Raw genomic sequence first — 15,000 nt, 5'->3', positions numbered from 1 at the left:
GCACCCAACCCTGCTTCAGTGGGAATCAAGTCACATTCATCCACATCCTACTGTACATCGATGCCATCCTCCTAGTGCGTTTCCAATACCTTTTGAATGCTCCACTGATGTACAATCAAAAACAATGCAATTTTTCCATTGTTTCCAGAGGTTGACCTGGAAATTATGACACTGGAAATATGCTTTGGGTTTTGGATGAATAAATACAATTAATATAAACACACACACACACGCACACACACACACACACGCGCAACCGCAGCCGCAGCGCACACACATATAGGCCTATAATATTGTATATATCCAAAATTCAACAGCAGTATATCGTGGAATAAAACATGAAACTTTCAGGCTTATGTCGACAGCAGACACTCCACTTGAAGATGTTAGATTCTGTTATCTGCAGCACCACTGATGTGAGTCGAGCTTAGCTATGTTAATGAATGCATAAATTATTCACGCATACGTGGTGAGTCTCTGGGGAGAAACACTACAAACAAAAATGGAAATCTATACTTTGCACCTCTCCATCAAAGCCAGCTCCACAGGGGTGCTGATTGTGTCAGGGTAGGTATGAGTGAAGAGAAGGACAGAAATATGAGGTTCAAGTCAAAATGTTTGTTCTAAAACTGCTAGTTCCATTCCTTGGTTCTGATTGGCTGGTTTCCCTTTAATTGCTGAGGTATATGAGACTATAATCCACACCTTGAATCAGCTGAGAGGGTTGGAGACACTCGGCTTCGCCTCGTGTCTCACCACGCCTCCCAGCCGTTATAAAATACCAGGTAACCACATGCCTCTTGTGGCTTATTGCTTCATTAAACCTTCATTAAAGTTTCCCCAACCGACTGGTCAGGTCAAAACCTAAACAAGAACTATAACACCTTTAACAGGAGACTGAAAGCATGAACAACTAGAAGCAGTGCTCTTCCGAGCACAGGTCTCCACCAGGCCACACAAATCGGCCTGTTATAGCGCCACCATGAGGCTGATTTTAAAAATGTGGGGCAGAGGTTCTGAATTAGCATCCAGGGAGTGTGTGTGCTCAGTTTGGCAGCGATCGGGCCAACGGTGCCGGAGATTAGCTGGTAACAACCAGGCCACACAAATCGGCCTGTTATAGCGCCACCATGAGGCTGATTTGAAAAATGTGGGGCAGAGGTTCTAGATTGGCATCCAGGGAGTGTGTGTGCTCAGTTTGGCAGCGATCGGGCCAACGGTGACTGAGATTAGCTGTTCACAAACTGCGAGGACGCACGCACGCACGGACGGACGCACGGACGGACGGACGCACGGACGGACGGACGGACGGACGGACGGACGGAGGGGAAAACATACTCTCCCTCAGCCTTCGGCTGGTGGAGACAAAAAACCCACACCTACACTAGGGTGACCATATTTTCAGCTGCTCAAACCGTGACGCGAACCACTGTTGCCTAAAACCGGGACACTAAAAGCAATGCGCACGTTACCGCGCACACGCGTGCCCATTCTCTAACGTTCGTGCACGCGCACATACACACGCAGGGTTGCATACAGGCAGTGAGTGATTGACAGTCTCAGCATTGAATTCAGACATGCAATGAATTTGTTCATGTTTTCTAATAGGTGAGCATGTCATGAAAAGAACATGATAAATGTCTATGCAACCACTGAAAACAGCTACTATATTTGTCGGACACCGGGACACACAGCTTGAAAACGGGACTGTCCCGGCCAAACTGGGACGTCTGGTCACCCTAACCTACACTGAAATGACAAAATAATAACAGAAAACAAACAAATACAGTATGCAGTAACCAACTAAATACAGGTGAACTCAACAGATAATTAACACATTTAACACATCTACAAGCTCACAACGCTGTGAGTTTGTAGATCAGTTATATACCGCTGTTCCTGTTGAGATTGGCACATTTCACCCAGGTTTTTTCATCTCACTCAAGTCACTTTGTCTGCTGACCTCACTCAGCAACGAAATAAATAGAAAATAAACAAAAATAAAAATAAAATAATTCACAGGAGGCAAGCAGAGGCAACCCCATGATGTGCACTGCAATGTAGTTTCAAATGCATTACATTGCAGGCGCTTTTTGAGAGTAAAAAAATAAGAAGACACTTCAACTTGTGACATGTGATCTGGGCAGCTTGCCCCAGGAAATGTGCCAACTTTGCCAAGCTCAATAGGCATATAAACGGTATATAAAATAATAAAAAATCATAATACTGGGGGTCCCTGTCACAAGATGTTTTCAAATGGGGTTCCGCAGCCAAATCCATATTGATTTGGGGGTCCATATGAAAAAGTCAGAGAACCACTGCAGTTTAAAGTGTAGTCGGTGCCGGGGCCAGATGCTGACTGCTTGCAGTCAGTGTGTGCCTGAGGGGACTCCAGTGTGACATCACTGAGGTCTCCTCCCTGGAGACGAGGCATCTCTGGTCCTCAGGCATGTGACATGAACACCCCATGAAACATTCACACTCCAAGCTGAGTCACGGACACTATATGGACAGGCTTACTGCACAACTAGCACTCTTTACTGCACGTACGCCGCTGTCGGGTGGAAACCTCATAACTGTATGTCCAAAAGCTATGGCTTTTCAGGAAAATGGGAAGAGGAACCTGTGTTCCTATATGGATCCAATGTTTATATCGTCCTTGTCAGGTGAAAACCTTGTATGTCCAAAACAGCCGATCTACAAGCACACAACGCCTCGCACCGCGAGGCGTTGTGTGCTTGTAGATATGCTGTTTTCACTACTTTTGGGCGACGGCCTTGTGTGATGAAGCAGGGCTTTACTTTGCGAAAAAACAGTATTATTTAGTCGCAACTAAATCAATGCTTTTCATTGATTTAGTACAGGGGTCTTCAACGTTTTCAGGCCAAGGACCCCTTAGTTGAGAGAGAGATGATGCAGGACCCCCACAACCTGTTAATAGATTCCATATAAGTTTCATCTTTTGACAGCAACGATCATCAGTGTATTTTGGAATCATGTCAATTTGTGTCCTCAAATATTTAACCACTTGAACAATACTCAATACTTAATAAACTTGACCTTTCACGCTGTTCTTTTTCCCCTCTACACCAAAGTACTACGAATATGGACGCTAGGGTTCAAGTGGTTAGTATAAAAAAGGAGAAAAAGGTTTCTATCACACAAAGATGTGGAGGCTCTCCTGTAGTAACTCCCGGACCCCCTGTTGAAGACCCCTGGTTTAATATCTATAAAACCAACAGACAAATCAACCACTTTCACTTTCGTTCTGCGTGTGCGTGCATGCGTACCTGCGTGCAGGCGAGCATGAAAAGGTGTTAGGAACTAGTAGTCACTAGGGAGATTCAATGGCATCTATTTATACTTTATGAATTTGAATGAGACAAGGTGAAAAACAGAAAAGAAATGACAGATCAGACGGTGAGAAGTACAAAGTGAGAGGAGGACATTGTTGAAATGTAAAAGGTTTGCCAAAGCAAAAATACCATGCGCTGGACAGAATACATAAAAACAGAACCTTTCTAAACCTTCCCAAAGTAGCGAAAATAGTAGATCTACAAGCTCTCAAAGCGTTGCGATATGACAGGGTAAAATTACCACCCAAGGTTACCACCATAAAATCACCACCAAGGTGATGTTTCAAGCTTTCCTCTCCTGTCTAATGCTAAATTATACAACCTTTGGTGGTAATTTAACACATATCCATGCATCCATGTTACATCAACACTAGTGTCTTCCCTATAGAACCATACCTTTTAGGAACTTTTAGCCCACTGACAAAGACCCATCACCTGACATTACTGCCGACAATTTAAAAAAGAATATATGACGAAGATCCTTGTCTGACCGAAACACTGACGCAGAGAAGAGTGTGCACGAGAGTATGCAGCTATTTTGAACAAGTTCTTAACCTGAGGGGCATTACTCCCAGCACCGCAGTCATTTTTGAGAGTGTGAATATCGATCTCTCCTTGAAAATTATTTCCCAAAGCATACCACTGGATTCAGCTCAATTCAGTATGGCAGGGGTCTTTAATGTTTTCAGGCCAAGGACCCCTTAGCTGAGAGAGAGATGAAGCAGGGACTCCCACAACATTTTCATAGATTCCATATAGTTTAATTGTTTGACAGCACAATCATCAGTGTATTTTAGATGTGTCAATTTGTGTTTTCAGATATTTAACCACTTGAACCGTCATACTTAATAAACTTGATCTTTCACTCTGTACTTGAGTGTGCTCTTTTTCCCCTCTACACCAAACCACTTTGCCAAAAATAGCTGATCTACAAGCTTGTAGATCTGCTATTATTTGGCTAAAGTTCTCTAAAGAATATGGACACTAGGGTTCAAGTTGTTAATATAAAAAGGAAAGGAAGATTTGGAGGACCCCCTAGGGGTCCCGGACCCCCTGTTGAAGACCCAATTCAGTATGGTATGACAATCATGTCAACTTGTTTGAGATACCGTAGGTGTACAAATAGAAACCAACTGACCCATAGGGTTCCATTTGGGAACACAGAGTTAAATTAACACTGGGTTCACGGCTTAATGCAAATGCAATCCTTGAAATTAAAAAGGTTGAGAATCACTGGCCTGTAATGAACCCTTTCATAGTGCAACTGGGACCCAAAGGGAGCGCATCACGCTGGGATGCGTTGTTAGAAACACTTCCTGTGGCGTTTACTCCTTTCTTGCGCCGGCAAGGATGAATGGACAAACAGCAGCTAATTTTAGCGACCCCATAGCCTTTCATCTAGCACCACCCTTAGGCCAAACCTTCCATTTGCACACACAAGTTATCCCAACATAATGAAACTTGCAGAGCGTATATTCATGCCTCTGGGATGAACCCTACATATTTGACCTTTCCAGCTAGTGCCTTCTTCTTTATACCAAAATGTCATACACACCAAATGCAACTTTGCACCTAAGACAGGGGTCTTCAACAGGGGGTCCGGGACCCCTAGGGGGTCCTCCGAGTTACTACAGGGGGTCCTCCAAATCTTCCAAACCTTTTTAAATTAACAACTTGAACCATCGTCCATATTTTGAGAACTTTAGCCAAAAATAGCAGATCTACAAGCTCACAACGCCTTCCGGCAAAGAGGTTTAGTGTAGAGGGGAAAAAGAGCAGACTACAGAGTTATAGTCAAGTTTATTAGGTAATGACGGCTCAAGTGGTTAAATATCTGAAAACACAAATTGACATGAATCCAAAATACACTGATGATTGTGTTGTCAAATGATGAAACTATATGGAATCTATGAAAAGGTTGTGGGGGTCCCTGCTTCAACTCTCTCTCAACTAAGGGGTCCTTGGCCTGAAAACGTTGAAGACCCCTGACCTAAGATACAGTATCTCATCATAATATCAGATTCCAGCAGAGCCTTGCTGGTTTTGTTCGATCAATGGCCTTTCCTTTAGCACAGACCTGGGCATTGTGTGGCCCGGCGGCCGTATGCAGCCCTTTGGTTCACTCTGACCGGCCCCTTAGGGTTAATGGCAAATTACAAAAAGAACACATTTTCTAATTTTACCTCATGCATGGACTAAAGCTGCATTTCTTTTATTTTGACGTTTTTTTTATTCACGTACATATCGATGCAATGTGTACATCAGCACGTGTGTATGATCATTGGACTGTTGTCTCAATAACAAGCAGGTGGTCAGACTGGTCACATGTCAAGACGACCTGCCTTACCTTACCCATCAAAAATGACTAAAGTGGCTAAAAAAAGAAAAGTCGATGCCGGGTTTAAAAAAAAAAATTGGAGTATTTAATTATTGAAGTTGGAGGTAAAGCTGTGTGTTTAGTTTGCAGGGTGCACATCTTGCGGGGAGCACTGCCTTTTGGCCCTGCCCTCCACAATATTTTCTGTTGTTCATGTGGCCCCATGGAAAAAATAATTGCCCACCCCTGCTCTGGCCCCTACCTAAGACAGATAGATTCACTGTAAGGAGCTGCACAGTGGGGGGCACATAGTGGGGCTTCCACATTCATTGTCTTAAAAATGTAATTTCAGACTAGCATGACACACCACTCCTGATTAAGGGTCCACCACTATGAACGCAATGAAAGAATGCAAGAGCAATCAAAGCATTGAGTGCTATACCATGGGAAATCATCTCCTTATTAGCTTTGCTACAATGATTTAGATCAGGGGTCTTCAACATGGGGTCCGGGAACCCTAGGGAGTCCTCAGAGTTACTACAGGGGGGCCTCCAAAATCTTTGTGTGATAGGATCATTCTTTTAAATCAACAACTTGAACCCTCGCATCCCAATCCACCTGTTTCCGCAAGACTTTATTGTAGCATTATCTGCGGGACACATCCGGTTAACAGCAGACATACAAGCTCACGTCACTGCAGATGCAATCGTTGTGAGCTTGTATATCACACTCGGCCGCGACGCCGGAAATGCCGCTTGCCTTCTGCGCAATGCACAATGGGATGTTGGAAAGTTGTGGATAGGAGAACTTTAGCCAAAAATCTACAAGCTCTCAACGCCTCGCAGCGCGATGCGTTGGGAGCTTGTAGATTGGCTACTTTTTGGCAAATAGGTTTCGTGTAGAGGTTAAGTGGTTAAATGTCTGAAAAAACACATTAACACAAATCCAACATAGACTGATGACAGTGCTGTCAAACAAGTCTATGAATCCATCTATGAAATCCGTGAAAATCTGCTACGCAATTTTTAGAGGGGGTCCCTGATTTATCTTGCGTTCAGCTAAGGGATCTTTGGCCTGAAAACGTTGAAGACCCCTGATTTAGATTGTATACCCAAACGTAAAATGATTATTTGAGCCGTGAAGCAACGTGAAACCTTACGGTGCAATACTCGTATCACTTTGTCTGTGGAATCTGAAGACAACAAAACAAACTAGGGCTGAAACATTGCCAAATGAAAGGGGATGACAGCGAGATGTATCAACTAACAATTTACACAGGCTTTCACTTTACGGAAAACCGGGGTTTGGTGACACTTAACCCATTTAGGCCTAGAATTATTGAATGCTTTAAATAGTGAAAAATAGCAGATATACAAGCTCACAGCGCGGCACCGAGTGCCGCGCTGCGAGCTTGTAGATCTGCTATTTTTGAAAAAGTTGTGAAAAAGTGTGCAAATCTTTGACTATATGTATTTTCAAAGCGAACGTTTGTAACTCAAATTTTGCTTCTGGGGGGTCCCTGGAACTAAATATTTTGAGATGCGGGTCTGTTGCCAAATGCATATCATTGTGGGGGTCCTTCACATGAAAAGGTTTGAGAACCACTGACATGGTAGTCTCTCAAGAACAGACTAACTGAGCTCCAGTTAAGTGAAAAGGACCTTTTCTTTGACGATGGCTGGCCAGATTGCTGACATAGAAACATGTTTTTTTTTTTTTTTTAAACCTTTAAGGATTCAAAAGACACTTATAGAATCAGGTCAAAATTCTAATATTCACGATTTTTCAAAAATAGCAGATCTACAAGCTCGCAGCGCGGCACTCGGTGCCGCGCTGTGAGCTTGTATATCTGCTATTTTTCAATAGTTAAAGCATAAAATAATGATACACACCAATGTGTACCCGTTCTGAATGGGTTTTAATAAGCACTGTAGTATCACGACATCTCACGGAATGAAGGGTTTCACGTTTCTCAAAGCCCTGCTGTGGCGATATCTCATCTTGTAGCGCATGGAATAAGGGTTGCACTGGGTTCAAATGAGTGAGCTGAAAATAACCGCACACATCCTCCCACAACCTGAGAAAAACCCTTTGAAGTTACTACCCACAGCCCGCCACGCGCACGCATACGCGCACGCACGCGCACACACGCACACCCCTTCTTCCATACAAACACTCTCCATCCTTAAGCTTAATTTATCTCTATCGTAAAACGACGTATAAATCAGGCTTTACATGACATTCTGGAGTCATAAAAGAACACTTCAAAGGCAGCAGGTGGAGAGAACAGAGGAGAGAGGATGAGAAACTGAAAGGGGGGGGGAGAGAGAGAGAGAGAGAGAGAGAGAGAGAGAGATACTGTACATAGCCTAGAATTCCTAGTTTTTGATTGTTTTTACTTTATACTTGCTTTGACAAGCCCATGCATGGACTATGAAAACAAATAGCCAATCTACAAGCTCATAAGATGTCAAAAAAAAAATATATATATATATATATATATATACAGTATTATAATCTTTTTGAAAACATTAACAACACAAAGCTTTTATGGGGGACTGGGGGTCCCTGGCACAAACTATTTTCAGATGCGGGTCCTTGGCGGGTCCTTGGCCAAATTTATTTGGCCACTTTATTTTGGTGGCCAAATAGTCCTTAATGCACATGAAAATGTTTGAGTTTCAGTCTTTCATCCATCATGCCATCCAATAGATTTATACATTGTAGCGTATACTGTGTATATTCAATTGAAATAGAGATTGGAATATATACATATATATATATATATATACACACACACACACACACACACACACACACACACACACACACACACACACACACTGTATATATCGACTTCAAAATACCTCCCACCCACCTATTTATAGCACAGCGTGGCTATTTATAGACGTGTTACATAATAATTTTGTCAAACGTCCATATCCGCCCCTCATTGCGATAAATCCCCCCCCCCCCCCTCCCCCACACACACCCCCTATTCTAGACAGACACAGTGCGAGAAAATGATTATATAAGAGGCCTATAAATATCAACAGAGTGCTATATTATGCATACATTAAGGCTGTGTGAAGTATGCTTTGAAGGGAGTCCATCTGTGTGCACAGCGCCGTGTGTTTGCGGTCAGCCGTGGACAGTAAACTAAGTAATTGACTACTGTACTTCCACTGCATTCCAAGGACCAATGTTTCCACTGAGCATTTTTCGGTCTATTAGACGTCTAATAGACGTCTAAACGCAAGTGATACACGAAAGAAGAAGACGTCTAAGGCTAAGCTTACATTAGACATTGATTAGGCGTCTAATAAACGTTTATATAAAGGCCGTCAAAATATAGCCATTGAAATGACGTCTAATAAGCTTAGACGCCTAGATCAGGGGTCTTCAACGTTTTCAGGCCGGGGACCCCCAAACTGATGGGGAGATGGAGCAGGGACCCCCTACCACCTCGTAGGGTGGGGGGGTCGGGGCTACGACATATTTTTTTTATTTTAAACATGTTCAAGTTACAGCGAGCAGGGTGGGCCGTACCACAACCATTTCTAAACATACTACTTATTAACTGAGAACAAATGTCAATACTATCAACAATATGTCAATTGCATAGTAATCATGTATTCAAGCTATTCAAAATGGATATAATCATGATTTATTTTTTAAATAAATGTGGAAAAAGGCAAAAAAAAAAAAACATTTTTTGAAATCTTTTTTTTTTTTTTTAAGCAATAATTTCGCGGACCCCCTGCAGTACCTCCGCGGACCCCCTAGGGGTCGCGGACCCCCTGTTGAAGACCCCTGGCCTAGATAGATAAATAGATAGATAGATACCTTTATTATCCCAAGGGGGAAAATCAGTCGCCCAGAGGCAGCACAGCAGTATAAGGTTATTTACAAAATTACAGAGAAGTATGGAAAAGAATAAAAAAGAACAGAGTACAGTAAAGAGCAAGGTACATCAAAGAAAGGGAACGAATAATATATGTAACAACCTATAAAGAATATGTAACCATTATATATAGACACAAAGGGCCCTATTATGATCCAGGTCTTATGCCTTATGCCTTAACTTCTTTACCTTTTTTTTCACTATTTTGAAAAACATTTTTAAATACTTCAAATGCTGATCTACATCTGCACGTTGTGAACTTGCAGATCAGCTATTTGAAATATTTAAAAAACAAAAACAAAATAGTAAAAAAAGGCAAAGAAGTTAAGGCATAAGGCATAAGACCTGGATCATAATAGGGCCCACAGTGTCAAAAAAACTGTCAAAGCTCAACGTGAAACAGCCAGCTTGCACAAAAAAGTAATCCTTAAGCAGAACTATCAATATAGTACAGTGCCCAAATCAAAGTGTCCATAACAGTCAATGCTAGTCAGTGCAACAAGTATCTCACCGTCAGGTCAAACACAAGCAAAATACTCAAAAAACTACTAACACAATGTCTAAAAAAACCTTCACTTTTAGACCAATTTCTAATAGACAACTATGGCTCACTGGGTTGTACTTTTGACTCATACTAGGAAGGGAAACAGTGCATTAGAAATTAACCACGTAAGCCCTATTTCAAATATAGTTGAAAATAGCAGCCCCGCGGTCACACTTACAGTAAGCCTGATTTAATACTCCGATGCACTCTGTTTTATGTGCCCAAAATAGCAGATCTACAAGCGCATCGTATTTTTCGGCGAGCGACACGGTGTGCAACCAATTAACATCACACGTTGTGCCAGGCTCCACCGCACTTGTTTTACACCCACGGTGACAGTAATTATGAGCGCATGAGGATCTTCAGAGCTTGAAGACGCACGCACGCACGTGTGTGCGTGCCCGCACACACGCACGCACACACGCGCGCACACACACACACACACACACACACACACACACACACACACACACACACACACAGAGTAGATTCACACATTGGTTGTACAAACAGAATTCATTAGCTGCTTTGTACAAACTACAGCGCAGTGTTTTCAGTGTCATTATCGGATACCTTTCAGTGGCTCTGCCAAATCTTCCACAATACTCTATTGTCCCAGTTCTCTAGCAAACTACAATGCAAAAAGGTATTAGCATGGAAAAGTAATGTATTCAACACATACAGTATAGCTTTGGGAAACAGTACAAAAAAACTAAACTAGCCTAAGAGGGAATCCCTCCTTAAAAAGCTCAATGTCAACATTGCAGCGATGGATATATTTATGCGAAAATTGGCAACATGTATTTAGCCCAAATAGATTGAATGAAAACCCTTCAGGTTTTTGCTCGAGGCCTCTCGTAGCTACAGTATATGAGCACAGGACTGCCAGCTGAGGTGCAGTGGGGAAGGTGTGAACGTTATTGCATTAAGAGATCACCATGTGGGCCAATCTATAACGCAATAAAGTGTCTGAGAGGTCTGCCCATGTCCCTGCCTGGCTGTCCAGACCTTGGACACATGTCCTCCATCTATCTAATGGACGCTCGCCTGCAGACACAGGCACTTTTATTGGGGTGTGTGTGTGTGTGTGTGTGTGTGTGTGTGTGTGTGTGTGTGTGTGTGTGTGTGTGTGTGTGTGTGTGTGTGTGTGTGTGTGTGTGCAGGGACGTGCTGGGCTCCTGATTCAGCCCGGGAAAAAAGAGTTGGAGAGGCCCTAATTTATTTATTTTTTGTTATATTTCGTTGTTGTCGGGTGGAAACCTTATATGTCCAAAACCGTTTGTTTTGTATTCATCATTTTAAAAATGACTTAAACTAGTGAAAACAGCCGATCTACAAGCACACAACGCCTCGCACCGCGAGGCGTTGTGTGCTTGTAGATCTGCTGTTTTCTCTACTTTTGTGCAACGGCCTTGTATGATGAAGCAGGGCTTTGCTTTGCGAAAAAATGTATACATTTGAAACTTTTTTCCTAATGGCCGGCCTGGACCGGCCGGGAATGAACCGGCCGTTCGGGAGTTGTCCCGCTTTTCCCAATGGCCAGCACATCCCTGTGTGTGTGTGTGTGTGTGTGTGTGTGTGTGTGTGTGTGTGTGTGTGTGTGTGTGTGTGTGTGTGTGTGTGTGTGTGTGTGTGTGTGTGTGTGTGTGTGTGTGTGTGTGTGTGTGTGTGTGTGCGTGCGTGCGTGCGTGCGTGCGTGCGTGCGTGCGTGCGTGCGTGCGTGCGTGCGTGCACGCTCAAACGTTTGCTGACAGGGCGCTTCGCTGAATGTCGCTGTCACCAGGGTCCACTGGTTCACTTATGGGTTTCTCTCTCCCTCTTTTCCTCTCCTCCTCAATATCCTTCTCTTTCATCTGCTTTCTGTCTCTCTTTTAAACGTATTGTTTCGCCTCTGTTCCCGTTCCACCGTCTCTCATAGCGTCCTTTGTCTGCGTGCTGTAGTGTGCACTATTGTAACTCAACCACCGTATCTATATACCTCTCCCCCGGCTCCCTCCCTCTCTTTATCTTTGTACTTGCTCTGTCCCTTTCTCTTCCCGCTTGCTGTCACTTTCTTTTCTTCTTCTTTTATCTTTCTTTATTGTTCTCTCTTTCTAGTTCTTCTCACTCTCTGGATCTTCTCTTTTTTCTTCTACCCCCCCCCCCCCCCCCCCCCCAAGCCACTGTCCCCAGAGAAACATACATTCTGTACAGTACATCGTGGTTCTCAAAGTTTTCTTTATTTCAAAGATGCCCGTGCAGTTTGGCATCTGGCCATGGACTCCCATAGCCCTGAGAGTGTTCAAATAGAACCATTTGTACACACTTTGTACACAAGGGTCCATTTGGTTCCCAACTATCAATAATTTAGCTGAGGACCCCCCGGAACCCTCGCACTTTCAGAACTACAGATACAGCTGAGCTGACCATGTAACACGCTACTGCACACATCAGAGCATCACTTTAAGCACGACGGTTACTCATCTATTATGTCTGCTTATACTGAATCTCGTCATTAGTTCTTATATTACACTGTACACCAGGTCTGCTACTTCAGAAAGAAATTCACCTGCATTGCAGGTGTCGTTTTGTGCAGCCAATTAGCCTGGAGGTAGGGTTACTAGTTGATACTGTTCTTTTGATATTTTATCCATTAATATTTTAATGGTAGGGAAACACTATGTAGATATGTATTTCAGTTCAAACATTTTTTTTTTTACTGATTAGGTGCGTGGTCTACCTATGTTATTGTTTTTCTAGATTGATATTCCTACTGTATGCATTTGTTATATTGTTGTTGATGTACTGACATATTATCTTGCTTATTATATTGATGTATTACTTGCTTATTGATGTATTAAATGCCCAAATTGTAAATTGTAAAATTGTATTCATCACAACCATGTTTATGATACAACCCATAATGAAAAGTTCATATCTTTTCCGTATAAATCCCATGATGCCTTTCTGTGGGCAAGCTGCACGGGCCTGGCACACATACAGTCTGGTCATTCACTGCAATTACATCTTAATCTCATTCATATTTTCTGAAGTCGAGATCGCTGTTTTACAATAAACAGCGAGAAAGGACAATGTCACAGCCACTGAGGGTAGTGGCTAAAACACTAAGTGAAATTTTTGTGATATCACTGGTGTAAACTTTTCAGCACAATTTTCATCAACATAAAACAGTGTTTTATGCTGCAAATATATAGATTGACGGTTACACACAACACACAACAGTTAAATGTACTGTATATGCAGTAGTACAGCACAGTGAAATACTGTGAATGTATGCATTTGGAAACCAGAGAGTGTACAAATGTAAAACATGTACTTATGTTTTGGAGTGCCATGGAGAGACATAGAAAAGTATTTAATTCTATCAACCAATGCATATTATGTGGCTTCTTTAAAAGATTTCCAACCCCAAGTCTCAAAAGAAGATGAATATTACTTCAATACTTCATGGTCAGTGTGCACACAGCAATTGAAAAGTGTCTCTGCATATCCCTCCTAGTTACACAACACAACAGTCAATGTTAATTAATACCTATACTGGTAGGTCGAGAAGTAGTACAGCATAAGCTCATACACTCACTATATCCCCTCTTAACTGGGACTTCTGTGTTGGGTGAGTAATAAGACCGGTGTGTGAATCCCGGATAGGACCATGCAGTTTACCAGCTTTAACCACAATAACTCTAGAGCAGGCACGTGCACACATAGACATCAAAGGGGGCTTGAGCTTATCTGTCTGTAAAAAGTGCCCTCTCCAAACCATGAATGCAGAATTTTACTATGGTGAAAGAAATGCAAATGCCCTCTTTCCATGCCATAACTGAAGGCAGCATTCAAAACAAACTCTCCTGAACTTGAATGCGTCATCTTATGTAGAAAGAATTGCCCTCTCTGTGTAGAAATCCATGCCGTTACGCCACATCTCCAGCATTCACTTTATTATGCTTAGTTTAGTGTGGTATCAAGTACTGAAAATAGCCGACTTCCAAGCTCACAAATGCGTCGCAGCGTCTGCTATTTTCAATATTTTCATCAAAAGGCCCTTTTAGAAATGTCAGCCCCTGCCTCTCTAACATTCTCTGCACGTCCCTGCTCTAGAGTTCCCATTCTGGGGGCAAACATTCGGCGGAAATAGCCGACCTACAAGCTCACAACACAGGCTTGTATCGATTTTTATCCAAGTTATTTTGTGTAGAGCAAAAACAGGTGAGGGGTCTAATATAGAGCTCTGGGGGACTCCAGCCACCTATAAATATATAGCTAGGGTTGAAGTTTCGTCAGCATTGGTCAGCCCTCCATGTTTCTCTTATGAATGCATCTTATCAACACGCCATAGCTCTGGGCTTTCCCTCATTTCTCTTTCTTTCTCTCTCTCTCTCTCTCTCTCTCTCTCTCTCTCTCTCTCTCTCTCTCTCTCTCTCTCTCTCTCGCTCTCCCTGTCTCTCTAAAAAGTGACAATGCAGAGACGGGTCAAAGGAATCCATTATTCAGCCCGTCAAGGCTATTTTTGGCAGCACCCCGGCGACTTTGAAATTATTTATTAAGCGCCTAATAATTAAAACATGGTACGTTTGCTCGGGAAAAGCCCAACACAAATCTCAGAGCTTATAGAATGGAGAGAGAGAGAGAGAGAGAGAGAGGCAGGGATATCCCCTGGGGAGACTCTCTTTCTCATTCTATATTTAACTCAACCACTGCAGCACCTATTGAGCTCCCGCAGGCTTACTGGAAACACATCCACAGGGGCGTCACAAGGGGGGGGGGCAGTGGGACTGAGTTACTAGGAAGGTGGAGGGGACTTCATTATTTTATACTTTAGCTATTGAAAAATAGCAGATATACAAGCTCACAGCGCGGCACAGAGTGCCGCGCTGCGAGC

General features: G+C 42.8%; 1 protein-coding gene across 1 annotated transcript in view; it reads right to left on the bottom strand.

Annotated features, from left to right (window-relative positions):
* LOC308291528 (LHFPL tetraspan subfamily member 4 protein-like) overlaps positions 1-15,000 on the bottom strand; it is a gene marked incomplete at both ends in the record, with an annotated part of 45,205 nt that overhangs the window by 3,496 nt on the left and 26,709 nt on the right. The gene's annotated exons all lie outside the window — the stretch shown is intronic.

Source organism: Nannobrachium achirus, assembly GCF_963921795.1.
Source record: "Nannobrachium achirus genome assembly, chromosome: 9".
NCBI classification, from domain to species: Eukaryota; Metazoa; Chordata; class Actinopteri; order Myctophiformes; family Myctophidae; genus Nannobrachium; species Nannobrachium achirus.
This window is presented reverse-complemented; position numbering and strand designations above follow the sequence as displayed.